Genomic DNA, 25864 nt, shown 5'->3' on the forward strand with positions numbered 1-25864 from the left:
ATATCAACAGGTAACTTATGAAAAAGAAACGTATCCCTTAAATGAATTAGGGCTTTAGTGAAGACGACAGTCAAGAACAGCCAGTTTTATTCCTCATATTCAAAGTTATTTTTCATTAAAAATTACCATTTTTCTTTACACCAATTACATTTTCATGTGCCATTGTACCATTTTACTTATCATTAATATGTATGAAATAATTAATGCATTAACTGCAGGTATAGTATGAAAACAAACTAAGACATGAAATTATATAGGTCTGTCGTAACTAGAAATAATGTGCAAATAAGAAAACACGATTTAAAAATTTAAAAATAAATACTGAATCGATCTTATTAGGAATCAAATTAAAATAATCTTTATTTCATAGGTAAGCATTATTACACTTGAAATCGTCACATTAGATAAACTCCAGGGGTTGCTCTTTGTAAATAACATTTGTACACATTCAACATTTACAATATATATACATATATATGATAAATCTGTAATAGATTTCTCATAGATGGCGTTACGACTAAACAGTCGTTGAAAGACCAAGTACAAAGACACGACGCAAGCACATAGAAAAATTCGTGAGGTCCGTTGGTTCGTTCCGTGGCTTAGTTGGTATAGCGTCTGGCACGGTATGCAAGAAGACGTCGGTTCAAATCCGACTGGATCGAAGGAATTTTTTCTGAGTGTTTTTTCTGAGTGTACGATCTTTGTATTAATAATTATAACAAACTAGTGGAGTAATTTCACAAAAAATAATTGAATATCAATTCAATAAAAATTTAATTATTTACAATATATATTTTTTTTAATTTTCAAACGTCAGAGATCGAGACTACCTCCATGAGCTAAATGGGTTACTACCACGAATTGTTGTCATCCATAAAGTTCTTGTTCCACTATAGTTTTAAACCTCATGAATGGAAAATTTTGTATGTCAACCGAAATCTTGTCATAGAAGTGTATACATTGACACGTACTCAACAATTGTAACGCTGCTCAGAGCTTAAATCACAAAAATTTGACGGTCACTGTCACTGCGCTCTGACAAGACCCATGCCAGCCTGTAATTTCACCAGCACCTGGACGATCACTTTCACAAGGAGCTCTACTGAATATTTAAATGGGAGAGTGTCAGTTGGGGTCACGGATTCAGGCTCAAGAACTGGCGAATAGTACGTGCCTTTTCGAACAGTACCGCTTTCTGCATTTATATAATATGATATGATATGTAATATATAATACACTTAGAAAAAATTCCTTCGGTCCGGCCGGATTCGAACCGAGGTCTTCTAGCAAACCGTGTCAGACGCTATGCCAATTAAGCCACGGAACGAACCAGCGGACCTAACGAATTTTTCTATGTGCTTTTTGCATTTGGTTTTCAACGACTTTTTAGCCGTGCCGCCATCTATGAGAAATCTATGAAAGTATTTCGTCAGTTTGGTAACTTTACAGCTACCAGCTCTGGCTAAAGATGTCGCTATTACCTGTAACTAAATTTGTATTGAACTCATATTCAATTATTTTTTGTGAAATTACGCCACTTGTTTGTTATAATTATTAATACAAACATCGAACATTTAGAAAAAAATCCTTCGAATTGCCCGGATCGAACCGACGGCGACGTCTTCTAGCAAACCGTTCCAGACGCTATGCCAACAAAGCCACTGTTATTTATAAATTTTTTATTAAACTGGCTCCATGGCCGAACGGTTACCATACTTACCCTTCAAAAAACGCAGTTATGGTAACTCTGCGAACTCTTTCTACTACTACATATTTATTGGTTTCATTCGGTATTCTTTTAAACATTCAAATCGTGTCTTCTCAATTCCACGATTTTAATTTACGGCAGTATTTGGTTTTTCATGTGCGAACTTAAATGATGAAAATATGCTGTGCCACGACTGGAGTGTACTTACATGTATTCAATGCATACAAACGCAATACACCACTACATTAAAACTTTCCCAGACTACGTCCGGGACTTTGGGTTTTATTGATTAAAGCTTTTACGCAGACTACCTAGATATAGACCTGTCTAGATTATGTAGGTAGACAGGGCTGAAACTGTGATATACTTATGAAATAGAAAAGTAACAAAATCTAAAATAGTTGTCTAGATCAACTGCACTCAGACTGAGCCAAATTTTAATATGAAAAAGACACTAAGGTTTTTATTTTTTTAAATAAAGATATAAAAACATAAAAAATTTAAAAACATAATTACGTGATAACGTGGGCCAGTGTATACGATTCGGCGGCTTGATATTTTAAACATTCTGTAGTTGTTTTTAAACCATCTCCCTGACGAATTGGATTATTTTGAGATAGGCCACTATTCTAGAAAGTCAACGAAATTTTAATACTAAATAGAATAATATTATAATTATTAATACAAAGATCGAACACTCAGAAAAAACACTCAGAAAAAATTCCTTCGATCCGGTCGGATTCGAACCGACGTCTTCTTGCATACCGTGCCAGACGCTATACCAACTAAGCATTTTTTTTTCTGAGTGTCCGATCTTTGTATTAATAATTATAACAAACTAGTGGAGTAATTTCACAAAAAATAATTGAATATCAATTCAATAAAAATTTTATTAATAGAATAATATTTTTCCTTTTATTGTCCCGAGAGATTACAAAGAGTAAGAGAGAACACTATTTATAAGGGAACGACGAAAAACTAACTTGTCTATATTGTCTCGAAGTCTGGGTGTTTGTGGTACCGTCGTTGTATCCGATACTATAACACAAGTGTCTTACTTACTTTGGGATCAAAGTAACGTACGTGATGTTGTCTAATAATCATCTGTACACAATCGCCTGCACACAGCAAGGAATCATCATCAAAATCGGTTACCAATGTAGGCGTCGGTATTACGTCGATACAGAAAAGCCAAGAAGTTGTTGCCATTGAGGTATTTCTAATAAATACTTATAGAGAACGAAAGAAAACACACGCGTGCCAAATCGACCATTTATTCAACTAACCTTTTGAAGGTAGGTATACCAAGAAAATGTTATTACTTACTACCTACACAATACATATGCTACACTCTTCCACGACAAATAAACAACCTACTTTAATTTACAAAATATAAGCATCAAGTAAGTAGGTAGTACAATGTGTGTAAATTTAAAACAACATTTAACTAAATGGTTCTCTTCCACGACTAAACTGAATTATACAGAAAATATGTTAAATAACTTGCTAGCTGTGACTAAATACAATAACATAAATGTTTAACATTGAAAAACATATAGATATACTTATGCGCTCTATACATAATTGATGCATGCTGGTTTATTCGTGCCTAAATAGTTTTGGCGGAACAACAACTCGACCTGAACGTGTACGTGTCAAATTATCCTCGTGAATCCGAGTAACAGGCTGCTGAATTGTACTTGGAGGCATTTGGAACAGTTCATTCATTGCCACTTGCGTTTGTGGCGGCGACGGCGAGGTGGCCGCGCCGCCGGGCTTCAAACCACTCGCAGGGGGTTCAATCCCGAGCGCGCGTCGCGGCGACAACGTACCGTCAGTGCTCGCAATTGGCGCGTCATCCGGAACCGATTCCAATGTATTATCGTCATAATACCACGGTGACTGATTTAATGTTAAATGATTTTTGACATACGAGCTTGCACTCATTAACTGATTCGCATGACGCCTCCAAACACAACCGTCGGCAGTCACCTCAAAGAGTACTCTGCCCAGCTTTTTAGTTACCGTACCCAAAGCCCAAGTTGGCTTTTGTGGGTTTCCGCGATAGTCTCTTACCCATACGCCATCATTAACTGAAAAAAATCTATTGACCCCACGGGCATTACATTTTTGTCTCTCTTGACACTTACGCACTCGGTCGAGTACATCTTGTGATTGTGGAGGAAGCTCGTGCGAGGAGGGAGGGGCGACCACGTCCAGTTTGGACCGAAGATGTCTACCGAACATCAGCTGCGCCGGAGACACACCCGTAGTACAATGAGGCGCATTTCTATAGTGAAACAAATATTTATCTATGCATTGATTTACCTCTTTTGCGGGCCCTTCTTTAAAAGCATTTTTAATGAACTTTTTACACGTTTTTACCGCGTTTTCCGCGAGTCCGTTACTTTGCGGCGAATACGGTGGCACAAATAACTGTTTTATTTTGTGATTACGGCAAAAATCTGCGAACTCATTGCTAGTGAACGTTTTAGCGTTATCAGACACAATATTTTTAGGCAGCCCGAACCGTGAAAAAATTACTAACAAGGTATTTATCAAGGTGTGTGACAATAAATTAGGTACCTCAATGCATTCCAACCATTTGCTACAAGCATCAACCAAAACCAAAAAAGTACGATTATGTACCGGGCCTAAGTAATCCAGATGCACCCTATCGAAAACGATGGTCGGCCACTCCCAATTTTCAATGGGTACCTTAGGCGGGGACACTCGTGCAGAAATGCAAAGGTCACAATTTGAGACGACATTTTCTATGTCACTATCAACTCCCGGGTACCAGCAACGTTCTCTAGCGGCCATTTTCATTTTTACAACGCCCATATGAGAGGCATGCAATTCACCAATTACGGCACGTCTGTACACCTGAGGCACAACCACGCGATGGCCACGGAACAGGCAGCCATCGTCTACGTGTAGCTCATGCTGGCAACGACGGTAGGCCAGCAATTCTGGCTTAACCTTCTTAGGCCAGCCCTTTTTTATATGAACCAGCACCTGGGACAACTCTGTGTCCGCCGCGGTGGATTCACGCAGCTCTTCACGGGACGCTGGTAGCGGCAACAGAACGCCCACCGTACTAAGCGCGTTAAGGTAACTAGCCCCCTCGTCACCGTCTATTATAGTGGTGAACTCAGGTTCGATTGGACTTCGACTTAAATAGTCCGCTACATTTTTTTCACTTTTTATATACTCTATGTCGTAATTGTACGCAGCGAGGAATAAAGCGTAACGCTGCAGACGCGCCTCTGTCATTTGCGGCACACCTTTCGTTGGCGAAAAAATAGACATCAAGGGTTTGTGGTCCGTCCGTAAAATAAACGGCTTTTGGCGGCCATACAAATACTGGTGGTATTTCTTGATACCATATATTATGGCTGTGGCCTCTTTTTGTATTTGGCTGTACGCACGTTCACTTTTGCATAAACTACGTGAAGCATAGCTTATAGGTTGCTCGGTGCCGTTCGCGTACCGTACAGCCAGCACCGCGCCCAGACCGCCGGGCCCAGCGTCCACTGTTAGCACCAGATCCTGCTGCGGATCATAGTGAGCCAAGACACGAGGTGAACACAATTCCTTTTTAACGCCAACGAATGCTTTTTGGTGCCTCTCAGTCCATTCCCATTTCACATCACTGCGTAGTAATGAATACAATGGCTCCATCAGGCTCGACGCCTGCGGTATAAAATTCCGATAAAAATTAACAAGACCTAGGAACGACTTCAACTGTTTCTGATTTTCTGGAATTTTTGCCTTGACCATTGCCTGTACTTTATTTTTGTCTTTATGTATCCCATTGCTGTCTATTACATAGCCCAGGTACTCAACACTTTCCTGAAAAAAATGGCATTTAGATTTTTGCAACATCAGACCGGCATCTTGTAGCCGCTGAAGAACACGCTCCACCCGCTCCCAGTGCTGTTCCAGAGAGGGGGCAGCGATCAACACGTCATCTAAGAAACACTGGACTCCGTCTATTCCTTGTAACAGCTGTGACATAGCCCGCTGGAACAAGGCCGGTGCATTTGCCAATCCGAACACGAGCCGAGTAAATTGGAAAAGTCCCTTATGAGTGTTAACACAAGTGTACTCTTGTGACTTATCTTCTAATAAGAATTGATTGTAACTGCTTGACAAATCAATTTTACTGAAAAAACAACAGTTATGCAATGAGGCACATAATTCACTTAAAGTTGGCAAGGGATACGAGTCTATTATTAGTATTTTATTAATTGTTCCAGAGTAGTCACCGCATATACGGACATCGTTATTTTTCTTCAAAACCGCGACGATGGGCGATGCATATCTCGAATAAGACACGGGTTTTAAAATACCTAATTGCACCAACCGATCTAATTCCTTACTTACTTTATCCCTTAACGCAAACGGTACTGGCCTCGCTTTACAAAATTTTGGAGCAGAACCTTCTTTTACATGCAGCGTCAATTTATACTTATTGAAGGTGCCCAGGTCGCCTGTAAACATTGTTTTATATTTTTGTAACAACCGTTCAATATAATTGGCACTACAATAATTTATAGCGACCAATGTCATTTTAAAATAGTTCATAAAATCCCTCCCAAGTAAAGCGACGGGGCCATTTTCTATTACGTAAAACATTAATTCATGTGTGATATCATTATGCACAACTGGCAGCTTGCATACGCCTAGCGGTGTAACTATACTGCCATCGTATGTGCGTAATACTTTGTTTGGCTTACCGAGCGGGCCGCACTGCGAAAAATACGTACGCCAGGTGTGCGCCGGCAGCACGGACACTGCGCTGCCTGAGTCCACCTCCATACTGAGCATCACACCACGCACGCCCACCTCCACAATCATGGGACGCCCACCGACACACTGAATATTATTTATTTCCGCATAACTCTCACTACTTTCATCTTCACAAAGATAGTAATTACGACGAGCGGAGGGGTTATTACCCGCACTTCCAGATTCACTTTTTGCACTCTTACACATTTTTTTCAAATGGCCTTTGACCCCACACTGGTTACACGATAAATGACGTAACCCGCAACTCGACGCTTCATGAGATTTGGCCCCACACACGGTGCAGCGGGGCGCGGAAGCTGGCAGTGAGGCGACCGGTGGTCGCGCGCGCCTGTTGCCGCTGCCGCCACCGCGACGTCCCCCAGGGCCAGCATACATCATGAACTCGCTTTTCACTGTCACGTTGGGTCCGGAAACTAGTCGCTGTGCACTTTCCACCGACACCGCAATTTCCATGGCTTTATTTAAAGTCAGTGTGGTGGCGTCCTCTCGAAACAACTTTTCTTTGACGGTCGGTATGTCTACTCCGAGAACAAAGCGATCTGTCAAACACATATCCAAATGGGTACCGAAACTACACTCCGCAGCAAGACCTCGCAGGCGCGCGGCATATTCCGCCATTGATTCAGTTGCTTGTTTGGTTGCTGAATGGAACTTCTGTCGTTCTGCATACAAACACTTCTTTGGCAGGAAATGCGAATCCAGCGCGTCCACAATATCACTGTAGCTGGTTGATTCGGGGACACCCGGGTGCAGCAAGTCTCGTACTAAACGATATGAGTCCTGCGACATGCAATTTAATAATATCGCTCGCCTTTTCGCACCCGTTGTATCGGTGTTGTTGTTGATATCATTCGCATCAAAAAAATTCCTTATTTGTGCTTTGTGAACTATCCACTCATCCACTTTGCAGTCGAACACGGGTGCGGTGCCAAATATAGACATTTCGTAGTTTTATACTAAAATAACCGACAACAAACTTTAGTACAGTTTACGCGTGGTACACTGAAACGATTTTTCAGCAATCAACGTCGCCAATGAGGTATTTCTAATAAATACTTATAGAGAACGAAAGAAAACACACGCGTGCCAAATCGACCATTTATTCAACTAACCTTTTGAAGGTAGGTATACCAAGAAAATGTTATTACTTACTACCTACACAATACATATGCTACAGCCATATTTCAAGTAAAAGAAGAAAGATTTTTAAGTGGCGTCAAAATTATGACACGAGTTTGCGCAGGGAATAACATAAGTGCGTAATAATTTATTTGCTAGTTGTATGACAGGCAAATTCAAATTAAGGATGCACCGGACACGACCAACGATCCAGGAAAAATCATACGTTTTCCTTATTTAACCAAGAGTTATAATAACTTCCTGTTCTTGGATGATACCCATTCAAAGTCAATAAATATGATAAGGTATCTTATAACCTACATTTCATTACATTTTAGTGGCAGAAGAGTTCCTTGTGAAAGAGTACGTCCAGGGAAGTACTGCCAACTTACACATTTCTGCCACCAAGCAGGTTTTAAAGGGTGCTGGTGAAATGACAGGCACATGGGTCTTGTCAACTACGTCTCAGAGTGACGCAGTGCCCCTCAGGTCTTCGCGATCTAAAGTTGTGAGTCGCACAGCAACTCAGTTTTTTATCACGCAATTTATTATGGACGTTACATACAATTCGACTATAACAAAAAAACAAGATAATGGTTAATTAATGTATTAATAGGTTGTAAGAAAAAAATACATATTATTCAACATTTCGGAAATTGAAAAAAATATGATGTTTCCAGACGGGCCTGATTGATTTCCTTACACAGTAGCTATAGTTATAATGTAAACGCTTTCATATCGTTTGATTTCAGTGCTTGGTCGTCGGTGAATGGAATGGGAAGGGGGTGTCTACCCCCCTTACAATATGCACCGGGAAGTTGGTTCGGCAGTGTACACAACAGATTCACTTTCGCTGCTAATTTGCGTTTATCAGTTAGACTTTAAAAAAATATTAAATCTAAAATATCTGTCCGCAAGCTACTAAGTTTTGACAAAGTTCAATAATAAATGATATCCGTTTTCGTTAAGTTTTTTGACTTTTAAATGAAATTATTTCAATATGTTGAAATATGTCAATATTTGTAGGACAAGATTGTCGTGTTATAACATCACGCATATTGTTGATTAAATGGCAAACGTAAAGTGTAATAAATAGTGCAACCATGCAATCAGCCCTTAAAAATGAGTACTGCTATATCGCATGCGCGGACTGAAATAGCCTCCAGCTTCCCTAGGCCAGACTGAGTGCATCCTTTCTGCTCCCAGACGTCCGCAGATGCCAACGTACCCTAGTGCAAATCAACTTTGAAGCAAGTTTCTACAAGTTTTAGTGTTGCCCTTAAGAAATTCCTGAGTGCTAAAGCCGATTTGCTTGTAAAGGTAAAAATTTTAGTTATTACATTACATTTTCAGATTTTTTCTAATGCTAACTGTATATACATATTGTATCAGTACTTATAGCAACGTAGCATTGCCGCCATGATGTAATTCGATGCGTTTAAAACAAAATGTCGACGCCGAATTAAATCACAAATATATATACAAATATAAATATCATAGTTCTTAGTATTAGCTTTCCATTCTAGAAGTTAAGAACAACGTAAAATATGTGGGTGCTACGTCGTAATCCATCTCTCTCATTGCGAGCATAGGGTTTACAGTTCGCGATTTAAATTTTGATTAAATAATACAGATTTTGCGAAATTAATAAATAGGATTTATTTTTTATAAAACCAAGTGACGGGACGAATAAATCGTGCGCCTGTTGGTAAGCGACACGCCTATCCATAACAGTTGCAGTGCTACTGAGAGCTTTAAATCGCAAAGTTGCAGCGTCACCCTAAGGCATAAGTTGACAAGTACATGAGTCTACAATTTCACCAGTATCCTTACTCTTCAAACCCGGAACGCAGTAATGCTCACATTAAAGCTTGGCAGCAGAAATAAGCAAGTTGGCAGTACTTCCCTGGACGAACTCTTTCACAAGGAGCTCTACTGGTACTAAATGGATATCAATAACCCATAAACCAATTATCATGGTAGTCTACAATGGCAAAGAACCAGAAAATGTATTCTTCAAATCAATTCCAGGTCATTATGCCGTCTCTTACGTATACAAAAGTCGAGCAGCAATTTGAGATCTACGTATACGTCCTGGGTTATTACCTTCATGCTCAAAAATGCCTCGACTCAACTACGTGCAGGTACCAGAAGCGGTTAGGCACCTGTCAGCGAATAAAAGACGCTATGAAACATATTGGTGTCTGCAAGGTGAGTTTTTGTTTATAATTTTGAGTTAAATGCACTTTTGGAGTACGCATTTCATATACATAAAGGGCAAGATGTGAGACAACTTATGGGGTAATAGACCAGGACGTTTGACTTTTGACAAATCGCGACGTTTCCGATTTTGCCCGCTTGACAGGTGCTCGCCGAAAATTCTTTAGAGGGATATCTTTTTTTTGATGATACCTAGTAACGGAACGCACAAGTCGTACGCCTGGTGTTAAGCGACAAGCCTGTCCAAAGCAGTTGCAATGAGACTCGGTCGGAGATCGTAGCATTTTTAAAATCTGAGAGCATAGCCACTGCGCCTGTGATCCTGAGATATACGTAGACAAGTCTCATGTGCCTGTAATTTTACCAGCACCAATGCTCCCAATACTGCTTGGCAGCAGAAATAGGTAAGGTGGATGACCTCTTTCACAAGGATTCTTTCCCTCTACTGCTACCAAATCAGATGCGAAACAGGAAAGCTTGTTTGTTCACTGGGTAACAGACTCGCTAAGAACAAAGACAACGAAACTAATGTAAAACCCCATGAATCAAACTCACGAAGTGTATTTTTGTAAGAATGCATATGGAGAGTTAAAGAATTTCTAATGTGTGATTCATAATTAGATGTCCTAAATGTAAACAAAGAAATGTCATCATATATCATCCACAAAATGTGAATGCAGGTGTGCTAAACCTTCTATTTTTGACGGAATTGGCAAAGGAGAAGGTTCTCATTTTCTACGATTTTAGTTACCTATTACAAAATAGGAAAAAAACGTTAGCAACAACATATTAATTTAACAAACGTACTACGGGGCGAAGAAAACATTCCGAGTTCGAGAAACGAATGACATGTACACGACACAATGGCGGCACAAACAATGTTTTTGTTCCCGATCATAGTCTTATTACAATAATCGTATTAAACAATACTAAGTAAAAATGTATGGGTATTGCAAAATGTGAATTATTCCTAGTTTTATCAGATTACAGTTTCAAAACAATTCTAAATGTTTATTGTATTAAAAAATTTGAAGTTAAAATGTTGGACTTCCAATTATAATTCATACTGCAAATGTGATATTTCTTTTCATTTCAGAACATGCGCGCTTGCACTGTCCCCTTTTGCAGGATTACACGAGCTGTTGAACGTCATTGGCAGAATTGTAACAATAACGAGTGCCGGGTGTGCGAGATATACTTGGCCAAAGGCTATGGTCTGCAGTAAGTTTGTTGTTCAACTACGCTTGCGAATTTCTAATTTTGAATCCTGCAAATCGTTTTTTATGATTTACTCAAACGTTCTGGCGAAGTAATAGTATGTTTTGATGTACCTATACAACATACATATCCTAAAGCAAATGTGAATTATATTTTCGAATTGTTATAAGTTTACAATGTATACAATTTAAATCTTTAATTATACATTCCTTTCCTATTGCTATTCCTAATTAATAACTATGTAGAAATGTTGCAAGTGATTCTAGATTGTAAACTCCCGGCATTCCAGGAAGCTAAAAAACATCTTTAATATTTCTGTGCGACTTACAATCCTTTGCGCGTAATTATGAGTCCGCATAATAATTTTACACATAATTATAGAAACTGATTTTTCTATAATTATGCAAAAAAACTGTTATGCCATGTTCATAGTAAATAAGATAAGAGTTTTAGCTAGGATGTTATATTATTTCGCAGTTGGTCTAATAATGATACAAGGTACAAAACGTATTAAATTATGATTCAGATTTATAACACAAAATAAGTATTAATAATTTTAAATAATTCTTACAATTTTTTTCAGTTAGAACGAAAACAATATTATTTTAGAACAGAGCAATTTGTCTTCTCGGTGTTAGTATTAAGGTTTTTCTCCTTCAGCCTGTAATCATCCACTGCTGAGTGTAGACCGTCCTTTTTGACCTTGGGCTATTTGCATCCATTACTTTAGTCGTCGATTATTCAATGTTAAGCTTTTATTCTGACTAAACATTATAGATTGTTTTGAGGCATTATTTATTGCAAACAGCGAGTTTGGACAAAACAAATCATTTTTGGACCAAAATCAAAGGTTGTAACAATACTTAATGAATTTAAAAGCCCGGTAAAGGGAACAGGGTTTCTTCACTATGGAACTTTGGAATATTCTAATGTACAAGTGATTGTTCAATACCGTCAATTATACATCGTCTGTAGTAGGCTTTTTAATGACAGATAGTAAACTTTGCTAGCTTTTGATGAAATAATATCACAGTGTAATTTGGACAAGGTACTGCAACTGTATCAGCGAAGCTTGTATGTGCGCACACATTCGCATAATGTCAAGGTGCACTCGAGGGTTGCACGCGGTACACTTTATTTCATTCATTCTTTCATTCTTTGTTTCATTAATTATTTATTATATAAAGAATTGACGCGTTCACCAGGTGTTTAAAATATTGATAATAAGAATATTTTTCTGTGTCAATGAGTTTTTTTTATTTCATGATTACACTCTCATAATATAGATATTATAATTTCGATGCTGGTATAAAGCAATCAATACGTAAATGTTTCATTTGACAAAGGTTATTTCAATATGGCACAAGAATACTATGATGAATAGTTTAATTTTTCAAATCATGTCTGTAGATTTAACTAAAATAAATATGCGACAACCCTACGATCCGAGCGGCACCGTGTAGGCTTTGCCACGTTGAACTGGCGGGAGTTACACTACTTCCCTTATTATACTATGATAACAGTGTGTTAAAATACCACAGCAGATTATATAAACGGTGTTTTTTTTTTATATTAGACAACATCACAGATGAAGAGATCCAAAGTAAGTAAAGCACTTATGTAATGAAAATCGGAAACAACGACGGTGTCACAAACATCCAGACTTGAGACAATATAGAAAAGCTTTCTACATTGACCCGGCCGGGGATCGAACCCGGCACCTCATATATAGCGACACCATGAAAACCGGTGTGCAAACCACTCGACTTTTTAACCGACTTGAGAAAAAGGAGGTTCAAATGTATTTTTTGTATGTATGTTACGCGATAACTCCGGACTTTGTGAACCAATTTTGAAACATCTTTATTTGTTGGAAAGAAGGTACTTCGGTTGTGGTCCCACTTATTTTGAAGAAAACATTCCACTTCTAAGGGTGGCAAACTTCCGGTAACCAATTTTAATAAAACTTGCTAAATATATGTAATTCCACAAACACTTGAGGGCGGTTTTTTTAATAAAAAAGCTACAAATTTTATTATTAATTTGTTACTCATGTCTTTAAATTTGTTTTGGAATTATTTCGTTTCAGTCAGTTGATCAACTGATGCAAACACAGTGGTAATAACCTCAGTACACAGTACTAAACCCCTAATTTGCCACTCTTAGAGGTGAAATATTTCTTTCAAATTTAAATGGGACTAATGCATAGGTAACCTCTTTTCATCAAAAACAGAATCATCAAAATCTATTCACAACATACAAGTAACACAAAAAAGCAGAAATCGACGCTACGCCACTGTCCTAACACACATAACAAACATGGTAACATTCTTTTTCAAAGTGACATCACAAGCTGTCAGTTTACTATCTCTAATTAAAAATCCGACTGTACATCTCTTTTATATAATAATTTATTTATAATTCTTACAAAAACTTCTTGATTGTTTACCCACCATTTTTACTATTTTTTATTGTTATTTATTTAGTGTCAACACTATCTACTTGTGTACCTATGTATTTTTAACTCCTATTGTGTAGTAATTATATCGAACCCTCTCTGACTAACTGCCGTAACTACCATTAGGTTAGGCTCAATTTACTTAGATGCGGAAGTGAATGGAAGCGTATGCTTGTATCTATAGGATAATGATCTTAATGTCGGTTGTGTAACTACAAACCTAGATACGAGTTAAAAAGCAAGTAAGAATTCCTGTAGCTATATAGCTATCGTATCGTATTTAGTTTGTACGTTCCACAAATGACATAAAATTTGTTATACTATATACCATTTCTTTACAATGACTTGCTTCCATTCCGTTCCGCGGTGACGTAAATTGAATCTTAATTTTTCAGAGCTGTAGCTTGGATCAAACTCGTTCCATCAATAGGTTTATATTCGTATGAAAAAGGACAAATACGACGACTACTGCAGAATGTTTGCTTTTGAATGATAAATAAAATCAGTAAGGTCGTGTGTGATTCAATTATGTCAAAAATGTTAGATACGACAGTAAGTTAAAAAAGGAATCGTATGTGTGTCATAAATGTTGTGGTCTTTATAATAAACCTGTCTGTATTATGTACATAGTTTTATTCACCTACGTGTTATTTCAACTTTTCATCGCATGCTATGAGAAGTTTAATAAAAACGAAGAACGGAGGGTGATAAGCGACAAGCTTTAAATCGCAAAGATCTGAGGGGCACTGTCGCTGCATCCGTCATCCTGAGACCGTCCAAATCCGCTACGCAGTATTACTGCTTGGCGGCAGTACTTCTGTGGACGTACTCTTTCGCAAGAAACTCTATAGCTACTGAAATGAATTTGTCAATCCGTTTGCAAGTACCAGTCATGGAATTTTTACACATACCAACTGGCCAAAAGGACTGATGGTGAACATAGGAATACTTTCATGAAGTGTGGTTACTTGAGTGAGATGCTTTCCACTTCATCGTCATCATTAACTGACATGCGTCTGTGTAAAGCACGGATCTTCGTGTTTGTGTGTTAGTCCAAGACGATCAATTTTTAATAAAAAAAATACTTATACATAGTAAGAATAACCGTAGACTTTAAGACTCTCTACAACCTCAAATGGCTTTTGTTGATTACGCATAACAGTGAAAGCGTTGAATCAGTCTCTTTGAAAAAAAAAATATAGTAAAATTGAAGACATACACTGATTAGTACACGGTGTGAGAACATGATACCCAAAAATTTTCACGATAGAAAAAAAAACGCTAACTTACTCAAAATTTTGCAAGAAAACCGCTGCATTCCATAGGTAATTTACACATATGATTTTTTTATATCAACTGAACTTAATAGAACATGTTATAGTATACGATTACGTTTGTATAAATAAATACTGAAATAAAGCCAGTGCCCAAGCAAAATGAACCGTGTTAGTACGGGAAAGAATTGAATTCGAGCAGATATAGTATTCACTCTTAATGTATAATATATAAATTTTTTAAATGAATATTCTAAAACACAATGATTGCTCATATCGACGGAATAGATACGGAAATTTATCAATACTAATATTAAGTACAGACTCATAAAGTAGACGAAATTACAGACCATCAATGCTTGAAAACAACGTCCAGGTGAAACTGATTCGCTTAACTGGTTCATAAAGTGTAGTTTTATTGTTTTTACTGCGTTAGTTGCATACTAGTTCAAGAAGCTCTATTGCTACCACGGAATTACCCTACGTTAGTAATCCTAAAAATAAACAAAAACGTAGTGCACTTCCATAAAAAATATGTATTTAATGAATGCAAATGATTATTGTTTTCATAGATAATACTATATTTTATTATTGATAAATAATAAACACGATGCGGACGGTTCATGGAATGCATTAAGATAATAAACGTTTGGAATCCATAATTAATTATTTGAAAATGCTTTTATAAAGTATTTTTATTAATCATAATTATTTATGTTTACAAAAACATGATTATTTATGATTAAACTTCCTCGTTTCTTCAGTGGAATTGTAGGACAGAAAACTTTTTAATTTCTTTGGCTTCTGGTCAATTAGCGTTCGAGGCAACTTTTTTTTAAACTTACGTACTGGGTCATGAGAACGTCATGCTTAAGAATTAAACTCAATTCTATGGCGCTACGGTAAGAACTGTCCATTGTTTAAAGCCCAAAGTGTCAAGTTTGATGTTCTGTTGACTGTACATCAAAACTGTTACCATTGCAGATTTGATAAGGAAAAACATTAAATGTAATCTATATATTTTTACATACATATTCATTATTACATTGAACAAAAATCAACCTTATGTCAATCAAATTAATCTAAACAAAAAATATTTTAACTACTTCGATTGTATAGCATTTACCCTTCGAATGTGAAGTCATTTTGATAACGACTGTATTAAAATGATTATGTATTAAGATGAGCGGTGGCAGTCCAGTGGGAGAAAGATTGCTTCACAATCGAGCGGTCACCGGTTCGATTCAATTTATAAGTTACGTACCTACAAGGAAAACATGACAATGACACCGGCATGTCGAAGACTGTATACTAACCCTGGAAAACGTGTGAAATCTCCAAAAGGCTTCGGGCATACATAATCGTAAGAATAGATCTTTCGAATTCAGAAAAATATTCTTTTACAATAATTGTGGTTTCAAAATGGCGTCTTGGCGATTCGACGTTCGTGTGTTGCATGCATAAGGCGTGCTCATTAGACTTAGTGTCATATTGTGTTAGTTTATTTTTCAATAAATTTTAAGTATGATAATATTATTTCACGCGAAGAAGTATGTTTATTTCTTTAGATTATTGGCTTACATGGGCTTGACATGGCGCCGCATTAAAACGAGGAAATGCAATATAAACTTTATTATCTACACATCGAGTATTTAACCAGAAATAGAGACGAAATGTCATTTAATTTATATGAAAACTATTCTGCCATAACATTGACAACTGCGCTCCGATTGGCTAGTCCGAGTTCGAAACAATTGACGGGTATCGTCAATGGCTGTCGGCGATTGTTTCACTTCAAATCGACCAGTTAACTTGAGCTTTGCTATAATGCACGAAAATTGCAAAATTACATATTTAATATTTAATTAAATTACCGATGAAAATTAATTATAATAATGTTGGCGCTGTCTATATTTCAGTGCAAATGAGATTTGACATTTATAAGTGATGTATCACTGATGAGCTACCAGGTATGTATGACCCTTATTTCGTCTCTATTTCTGGTTAAATACTCGATGTATCTACAGGATAAGTCAACACTTTATTAAACAAAAAATGAAAACGAAGCTGCAGCAAGTGGCGGCGGGCGCATATATATATATATGTACCTATTTCTGCCGTCAAGCAGCAAAGTCAGCATTACTGTGTTCCGGTTAAGGATTAAGGGTGCTGGTGAAATTACAGACACATGAGACTTGTCAAGTTATGTCTCAGGGTGACGGGCGTAGTGGCAGTGCCCCTCAGTTCTTTGCGATTTAAAGCTCTGAGTGGCACTGCAACTGTTGCGGACAGGCGTGTAGCTTACCGTCACTTGATATTATTATTTTTAAAAAAAAGGAAACGTTGGTATACCAAACTTTACGTAAAGATAATTAGAAGCCTAAATAGCACGATAATCTTTGATAACGGACTTTAGAACTCGACGAAAGAGAACGAATTCCCTTCCAATAAACGAGAATATGCACCTGAGTCGCGCCCATTCCACCTTGAACCAGGATTAGGGTTCGTAAAATAAGGTTTTCCAACTACACACATCAAAAGTGTCTAGGGATCAAGTGAATATTTTTGAAATAAAAATTATTTAAGCAATATTTACCAAATCCAGTCTTCCAGGACGACTTCTTACTTTAATGCTTATGTTTTATTTAACCGCTTACCCCTATATTTAATTAAAATAAACTAAAATTGATGTTTTTGCAAATTGTGGGAAAAAACTCAAATTAACGGCGTCAATTAAATGACAAAAAAATGGCGAAAAATGTTAAGTGTGAAAGCCACAGCACGTTGCCTGGAACCAGCTTTCAACATTCCGACGGCTCGCATCATCACTTCTCGGGTTAAATGATGTCGTCTCTCCATAATAATGTAAATTGTTTCGGTTCCGATGCAGATATTGTAATGATTTTGTCAAAACGCTATAACTCATTTTTATACAAAACCACATTGACAATCGATTTTCTTCTTATTATCGAATTTTAAACAATATTCCTTATTTAAATGTTAAAACTCACTAAAAAGTATCAATAGCGATACAAAAAAGTTAATATAATTAACCCTAATTGCAGCAATACTCTTAAACGTACTTGATCCCTAGACACTTTTGATGTGTGTATTAGCAAAGTCCAACGAAAGCTGGTTACGTAACATCATGGTCGACAGTCATGCACCGGCGCAAGCGGCTGTTATCAACCGATAAGTTTTATGCGCCCACGGCCGCAATTCACTCGTTCCTGATAGGCTTACAAACGTTGAAATGTAGATTTCACGCTTTTTCAATGTAATAGCTCGTATTCTGTTTTGGTTTAAAGTTGCGAGTTTAACTCATCTTACATATGTATTTTTGTGGTTATATCACTCGAGTACAAAATTCATTTGTAACTTATAATGTGCCAGACTATCATGCCGATTACCTGGTCTCAATCGATTTTTTTTTATGATAGGTACCTAAGTGACAGAACCAACAAGTCGTACGGCTGGTGTTAAGTGACACGCCTGTCCATAGATCCTGATCTCATCTTGGCCCAATTTTGTTCAATGATTTGTTAATGATATACATCATCAAATCATCTTATACGTATATGTAAGCAGACGACCTAAAAATATGTAGAATTATTAACACAATTCAAGACTCAATGATGCTTCAGGGAGACCTTGATGTGCTGTTCGAATGTGAACCAATAAATGGATCTTAATTCTGAAAAATGCATTTTTCTGCGGTATGGGATCTGGGTTGAATATCAATATAGTATACATAGGTCAAACTAAAATTAGTGAATTGGAGCAAGTTCGAGATTTAGGAGTACTGTTTGATAGAAAACTAACGTTTGTACCTCACATGGAACACGTTACAAATCGTGCGTCAAAAATGATTGGTTTTGTGCTTAGAAACAGTAATGGGTTGCGTAACAAACCTAAATTACTCTTGTATAATTCCCTAGTGTGAAGTATTTTGGAATATTGCTCAGTTGTATGAAGACCTCATTATGCAACTCATTATCTGCAACTCGAACGTCTCTAATGGTACCTCGAAAAAGAAACTACCATCTTATAGGAAGCAATTAACTCATTTCCGAATGAGTTCCCTGGAAGAACGGACGGTAATGAATGATTTATCCTTCGTGTCCAAAATATTTACCCATAGAATCGACTGCCCCCATTTACTTAATGAATTTAACATACAAGATACCCTCGGAATAAAGTGACTTCTCTATTTCCACCGCTTCGAAGAACAGTTTTCGGTTCAAATTCTCCCATCACCAGGCTATGCAAGTTGGTAAATGAATATAGTGACCGATTGGATATTCACACTGACTCCACCTAACATGATTCGCCCTGTTATTATAACTCCGAATTAATTACGTAATTATTTTATTTCTATTTTTACAGCGACTTTTTATTTAATTCAAAAATATTTGTTACACTTGTGATGTTTTTGTAGTAAAACAAAATGTTTTATTAAGTATACTTTAGTTTAGTTTGTGTTATTTGTTTGATGTTAATTCAAATTGTTTTTGCATTGTCTAGTAACTAATTGCAAGAGGTAATTGCTTGATGCACTTAGTTTTACGTTGTTCATAGCATAAGATTTTTGTTTGTAACAATGTGCTCAAACGTTGGTAAATCTTAAGAGCTCTCATGCCAAAAAAGTTTAGACGTTCGCTCCGCCCAAATTTGTGAAACAAATATATGCCTGAAGTTCGCGTGACATGCGACAGGAGATGTTGAATTGTGCGCATTAAAAGTACCAAATTCGTTTTAGCGGAATAACTCTAAAACTAAAGGGATTAAAAAAAAATCCGTAGTGACAGTTCTCGATCATGCATAAATATAATTAATTATCTAATTTTTGTCCCAATAACCTGTAGCATTTAGAGGATGAATCGAAAAAATGTGAAAATTAGAGGTCATTTCGTGATTTTTATCTATCGAGGAAACTTTATTGTTTTATGTTTCTGATTAGTGTCTATGCTTGAATATATCGTGTAGTTACTCATATAATATTTTATTTTTAACTTTAAAGTGGATATACCCCTCTAAAATCAAATCGAAGATTAGGAATTTTTCTTCTGCTCTCTGTTAATAAATAAATAAATAAATAGCAATTGGGACTCTGCCACTGCGCCTGTCACCCTGAGACATAAGTTGACAAGTCCCATGTGCCTGTAATTTCATCAGCACATATCGCGTAGCTTGACTTGTATTCTTTCCAAATCCGAGACTACAGAAATCTAGAAAACTCGGACCCACTTTGGATGTCGCTTGTGCACTAACTCCGATTCCAATCCGAGAAAACACGACTATCGCTTACACCTAGAGATAAAATGATCCCTGTGATATATAATTACTGCCAAATAAGCAATACTTGACCAAATGAAAAGACGCGTGATGCGAATGAAGCTTCATACTTGATACCTGTCTTTTAATTTGGTCGAATATTACTTATTTGACAGTAATTGTTTCGGACGGATGTCAGACGGAGATCGAGACCCCCTGGTACGAACCGGACGTGCGAAAACGCTCTCACCCTACAAAACCGATACACTGTAATGCTCGCATTACTGGTTGGCGGTACAAATAAGTAAAGTGGTAGTACTTTCTTGGACGAAATCCTTTACAAGAAGCTCTACTGCTACAGCTGCTGCGTGTATTATATGAAAACTTGGGCACAAAAATGAAATCACGAAAAAATATTTATTATCTGAAATGTCATAGTGTCTAGATGCTTTTTATGGCCTTGGATGCGTACTACTTGCTGATGTAAATCATCTCTCGTATCTAGTTTTCCTAATTATCCGAACCAAATATGTTTAATCACTGAAAACACTCAAATTGAAATTGGTGTTTATTCACGTCACTAGGCGTGACCTTCATCTCACCTGAAGGAAAGTGATGATGAGGCCGTCCGCCATATAAATGTGGAAGCGTCATCCCATAAGTGACAGCAGCACTTCGTATATTTGGACGACATCGACAGGTCCATTCCAAATAAGATAGTCGGGTATCTGTATGGATATATCACGAAAAGTAGGAGTCAGCTCAAAGGGACTCCGTTTTGTGGAGAATATACACGGCTGTGGTTTGATAGCATTCAAAGTATTGTGTGTACTTGGATTCTATTTCAGTCATTAAAAAGCAGGTTATAAAAGGAATATTGATGTTTCTAGCTTTAAATAACAAACAAGCATCATCAGTACGACTAAAGCAAATAGAAACAAAACTCAATTCTAACTATCGATACTAACCTAACGTTAGTTTTAAACTGTGAACGTTAACTGAACTAAAATCAACCGTTCGTTAAATGTATGAACAGTTAACGGGAAAATAACGTCAAAATAAAGAGAAAGTAAATGATAATAAAAAAGCTTTCAAATTCAGCGAAGAAAGTTAGTGAACATATCTGTTGAATTGAAGAATAGTCACGACTTCTTGTTTCTGTAGCCGCCATGAGTAAATATACAGTGGTGGTCATATAATTAGAAACACCGACCTTGACTTCTACTGTCAATACAAATTATCTTAATAACTAATTTTTAACGTGTGTGAAAATTGTCGTTAGTAAGTTAGTACCCGGAGCAAAACAAAAACACATTCCTTGAGAAAAAGTGGCGCCTTGGCGACACTTAAACACAATCGATTAGCATACAAGTTACAAGTATACTTAATTTCACTGGTTAACTTATTCTACACATAAAATTTAGCACAAAATGTAGTATTTAATTATACATGGAAAATTTTAGGCAAATAGAGAGATCTCCGGCGTATTTACGAGGACGTATCGTTACATAAAATGTATTATTATACCAGTCTAGTACAAGCAACAGTAATATGACAACATTAAAACATTTATTAAGATCGAATGAAAACATAATGGTCTGGGCCGGACAACTAATTAGAAACAAAAAAATCAACAGTATAAAATAGACATCCTTGTGAAAGAGCTCGTCCAGGGAAGTACTGCCACCTTACCTATTTCTACCGCCAAGCAGTAATGATCACATTACTGTGTTCCGGTTGTGAAGGGTGCTGGTGGAATTACGGGCACATGAGACTTGTCAACTTATGTCTCAGGGAGACGGGCGCAGCAATATCCCAAATAATTTGGATAAATATTTCATCCAAAACTGATTAGTATTTAGGTAGAATAGCTTCTGTAGTCGATTACAGGTTTACAACGAAGCGGCATTGATTCTATCAATTTTTCACAAAGTACAGTAAAGGTAACTGTATAAAATAGTAAATAAATAACAATTAGTTAGACGCTTTATAGTACAGAAAAATCTATAAATCGACACTGGAAAGGTCAAACGTGTAACGTGGATTTGGAAAAAATAACAAGAGCGATTTCAAACATTTTTTTTTTAAGAAAAATAAATCATACCTCTAATTTTATTTGTTATAGGGATAACTAGAAACTTTCAGCTTTTAGTTTCGGGCCCTTTACAGGTCCCGTCCATCCGTGATCCGTGACCACGGGACCTGTAAAGGCCCCGAAACGTTGGTTTGTTTGAAAAAACAAATATACGCGATTTAAATACGGAAAAATAGTTTCGTTTCCTATGTGTAACAATAGTGAAAACCTACCTACGAGCTCGAAACAAAATTAGTTATGATTTTTTTCTTGAAAAAAAAAGTCATTTAAATCTCTCTCCTGAATAACACATGAACACACACATAGACAACCACAAAATACACTCAAACTCACGAGATAAATAACTGCAGGCCATACAAATATTTCTCCAGGCCCCGGAACGAACCCGAGACCTTTGCGTAGCGAAGCAGCGTGGTAACCATTCCCAAATAGAGGTAGTTTAGAATGAATGTTAACTTTTAAAATGATTAAAAAGTAATTAAAAGGCAAAAAAATCAAAACAATAATTATTTATTTAAGCATTTTATTATTTTGCGACACACGCGTCTGTCTGTAACTCATCTCAGCTCAGGACTCATTGAAAACCAGCGCCATAGTCAGTTATGGCTGTGGTCTAAGCAGAATTAAGTCCTTTTGCGTACGCCACAACCGCAAAAATGACAGTACAACATTTGTCCTTATATTTAGTTTTTTGCCAGTCTTGTCTATTTTATTTTCTTTTTTCTTTTTTGTATTTTTTATTTTGTTTATTAATTCTTTTTATTTTCTTTTGCTTGTCTAAGTGTTATCAATATTTTTTTGTAATGTATGTGCTGTGGCGTTGCAATAAATGTCTATTCTATTCTATATTTTTACATATAATTACAAAACTTTTTTTCTAAATATACCACCGTAATAAGACTACAAAAATATATAAAAAATAATAAGCAATAATAAAGATTTAGGTACACTGTGAATATCTCGATCTCTACTAATGATCAATATATACCAATTATCATAAATTACGATTTAACAAAGGTACCTACTACTTTTATTCTTTGATAACTTATCTATATAAATATACATGTATAACAGGTATGGGTAAGTGGGCATTTATGCCGTTTTCAAGTAATTTACGTAACAAGTCGAGACGCGAGTAATTTGATAATAAATTTCTTACAAATTGTACACTAATGAATTTAGTGTTTTGTGTTCCAGATGAATATCAAACAAGTGCTTTTTGCATAGATAAACAATTAAGAAACTACTTTTTTTTTCTAGGAAACCGTTCTCTTTTTTAACCGACTTCAAAAAAGGAGAAGGTTCTCAATTGGACTGTATTTTTTTTTGTTTTTTATGTATGGTGTGATATTTTTTTGTTGGAAAGAGGGTACTCAGTATTGGTCCCAAATGGGCCTAATTTAAATAAATTTGAAGATAATATTCCACCTTTAAGGGTGGCAAACTAGGGGATGAATCCAGTTTCGCGCACTTTCCGGTAACCGATTTCAATAAAACTTGGCAAATAATATATAATACCACGAATTTTTGAGGTCGGTTTTTTTAGTACTCGGTACGTAAGATTATTATTAAATGAAGTCACGGGACGAACTAGTCATGCACAAGGTGATAAGTGACACGCCTGTTTATAGCAATTGCAGTGCCACTGAGAGTTTTAAATCGCATTTAGAGGCACTGCTACTGCGCCCATCACCCTGAGACTTAAGTTCTTAAGCCCCATGTAGTAATTACTGTATAATGTATGCGTACTATGAAGTAGAACATATCTAAATTAATCGATAAAAGTTCCACACGTCGTGTTTTAGCGCGAACATACGGCACAGTCGGCTGGGGTCAAGACCTCAAGTTCAAGAACCGGCGAACGACACGTGCCGTATAAAACAGCACAGCTTTTTGCGTTTGTATTGAATGCGACACGCCACAGAAACCTATACAAATAAAATGGTAATATTATTATACCATGACTGTGTAAGATTTTCCTTATTATTCACAAAATCACTCTATGCAATTTGCAATAAACTTTTGGTTTGATGGTTCGTTCTTGGACTATAACAGACTCATATCGGACCGTGCGCAGATAATAATAATATTCATCCAAAAATAACCTTACACATTAAGATAATAAAGGCCAATACTGCCATAAGCGTGAAAGCATGTTGTACTTAACGCGATCCAAAGACCTTAGAAGTTATTTAAACATTAAGTATGTAGTTATGTTTTCTCATATATTATTGATCTGCCTCAACGGCCGAACGGTTACCACGCCGGACTGCCACGCAGCGGTCTCGGATTCGATCCCCGGGCCGGGAGAAATATTTGTATGGCCTACATCTGTTTTTCTCGTGAGTTTGTGTCTCGCGCTTTTAAGCCAAATTAATTTTAATGCCAAAGTACGCCTCAGGGTGCCGCGAATATTGAGTCAACTCATCTAATTGTTTGGTTTCAAACTGGAGAATTCGCTGTACTTTGAGTAGGTACCAGAGCAACGGAATTTACTCTGGGGGACTTCCCAAAACAGCCAGATCAGAAAAGTTAATTTCCCAGATTAGTCATATACGTGTACATGCGTCGTACATACCATGCACTCAATGAACGATAGCTTTATCAGTCAAAGTTGCGAGGCACTACGCGAACGTAAGGTGCTAGTAACTTACTTACTTACTATCAGCCGTTATCAGAGGTCGTAACATGACACTATATCACAAAAGCAATTACGTAACCTGATAATTTGTTAGTGCCATACTCAAGTACGAACCTAAGTAGGTTATCTTTATCTTATTGTTAATAAAAAAAATTAACGCTAAGGACTGTGGGCGTTAGATGAGGAGGCCTCCGAGTCGTTCCGTTCCGAGCGGCAGTTTTAGCGATCTTTGCACTGCTGGATACAGGCCTTCCCCTATCCAGCAGTGCACGTGTTTCGGCTTTACTGCAATACAGGGAATTATTATTGGCAGACCAGGTAATTGACGTCGCTCTCCAGCACGTTACTATTATTATCAAAAATAATTTTGCACTGAAGAAAAAAGTCTTGTTTTATACAGGGTGTCCCGGGACGCGACGTCAAGCCGGAACGGGGTGATAGGCCAGGTCATAACTGTTATCAGAAAAATAAAAAATAAAATCTATGTCATGTATTTTAAAAATTATGACCATTTTGAAAAAAATCGAAAAATATACACCCTGTGACGCATTTTCACTTCCCGTTTCTACAAATTTCCACTTTATTTTAATTTTTTTATTTTGTAACCATGAGTAATGCTCCTGTAGCTAGTCGTCTAAAATTTTGACACAACTGCTCTAATTTTGAAAAAAAAATGACACATTATTCCCATATCAAAAGAGAAATTGAATTTTCGTTCAATTTCAACTCACTCTACCGAAAAAAAAATGTACTACACTGGTTGGGCAAGTAGCTTTAAAAGTTGGCGCATTTTAAGAGGATTCCAAAATGGTATTACACTTGCTACTTTATTTCTTAGATTATGGTCAAATAATTTTTTTTGTGAACAAAACCGGTTTTCAACTATTTTTTATTTCTTAATTTAAATTTATTTAGTGTACCCAATCCTTCGCTCGGAACGGTAACTATGACATAATTCTTAACGGTAACTATGAGAGAGACGGAGAGAGCTATTCTACGAAGTGTGAGTGAGATAGAGAGTGACGCCGCTAATGTGTGA

General features: G+C 36.8%; 1 protein-coding gene and 1 long non-coding RNA gene across 2 annotated transcripts in view; one reads left to right on the forward strand and one right to left on the reverse strand.

The window, feature by feature from the left end:
* The window catches only part of LOC113225657 (cyclic AMP response element-binding protein A), a 237187-nt gene that overhangs the window by 190212 nt on the left and 21111 nt on the right, over nt 1-25864 (reverse strand). The gene's annotated exons all lie outside the window — the stretch shown is intronic.
* On the forward strand, nt 8843-12345 carry LOC113225658. Its single transcript, XR_003310033.1, has 3 exons — nt 8843-8965; nt 9677-9856; nt 10962-12345. It is a non-coding gene; the product is annotated as an uncharacterized LOC113225658 (long non-coding RNA).

Source organism: Hyposmocoma kahamanoa, unplaced genomic scaffold (genome assembly GCF_003589595.1).
Source record: "Hyposmocoma kahamanoa isolate Upper Pololo Valley unplaced genomic scaffold, ASM358959v1 169, whole genome shotgun sequence".
Lineage (NCBI taxonomy): Eukaryota > Metazoa > Arthropoda > Insecta > Lepidoptera > Cosmopterigidae > Hyposmocoma > Hyposmocoma kahamanoa.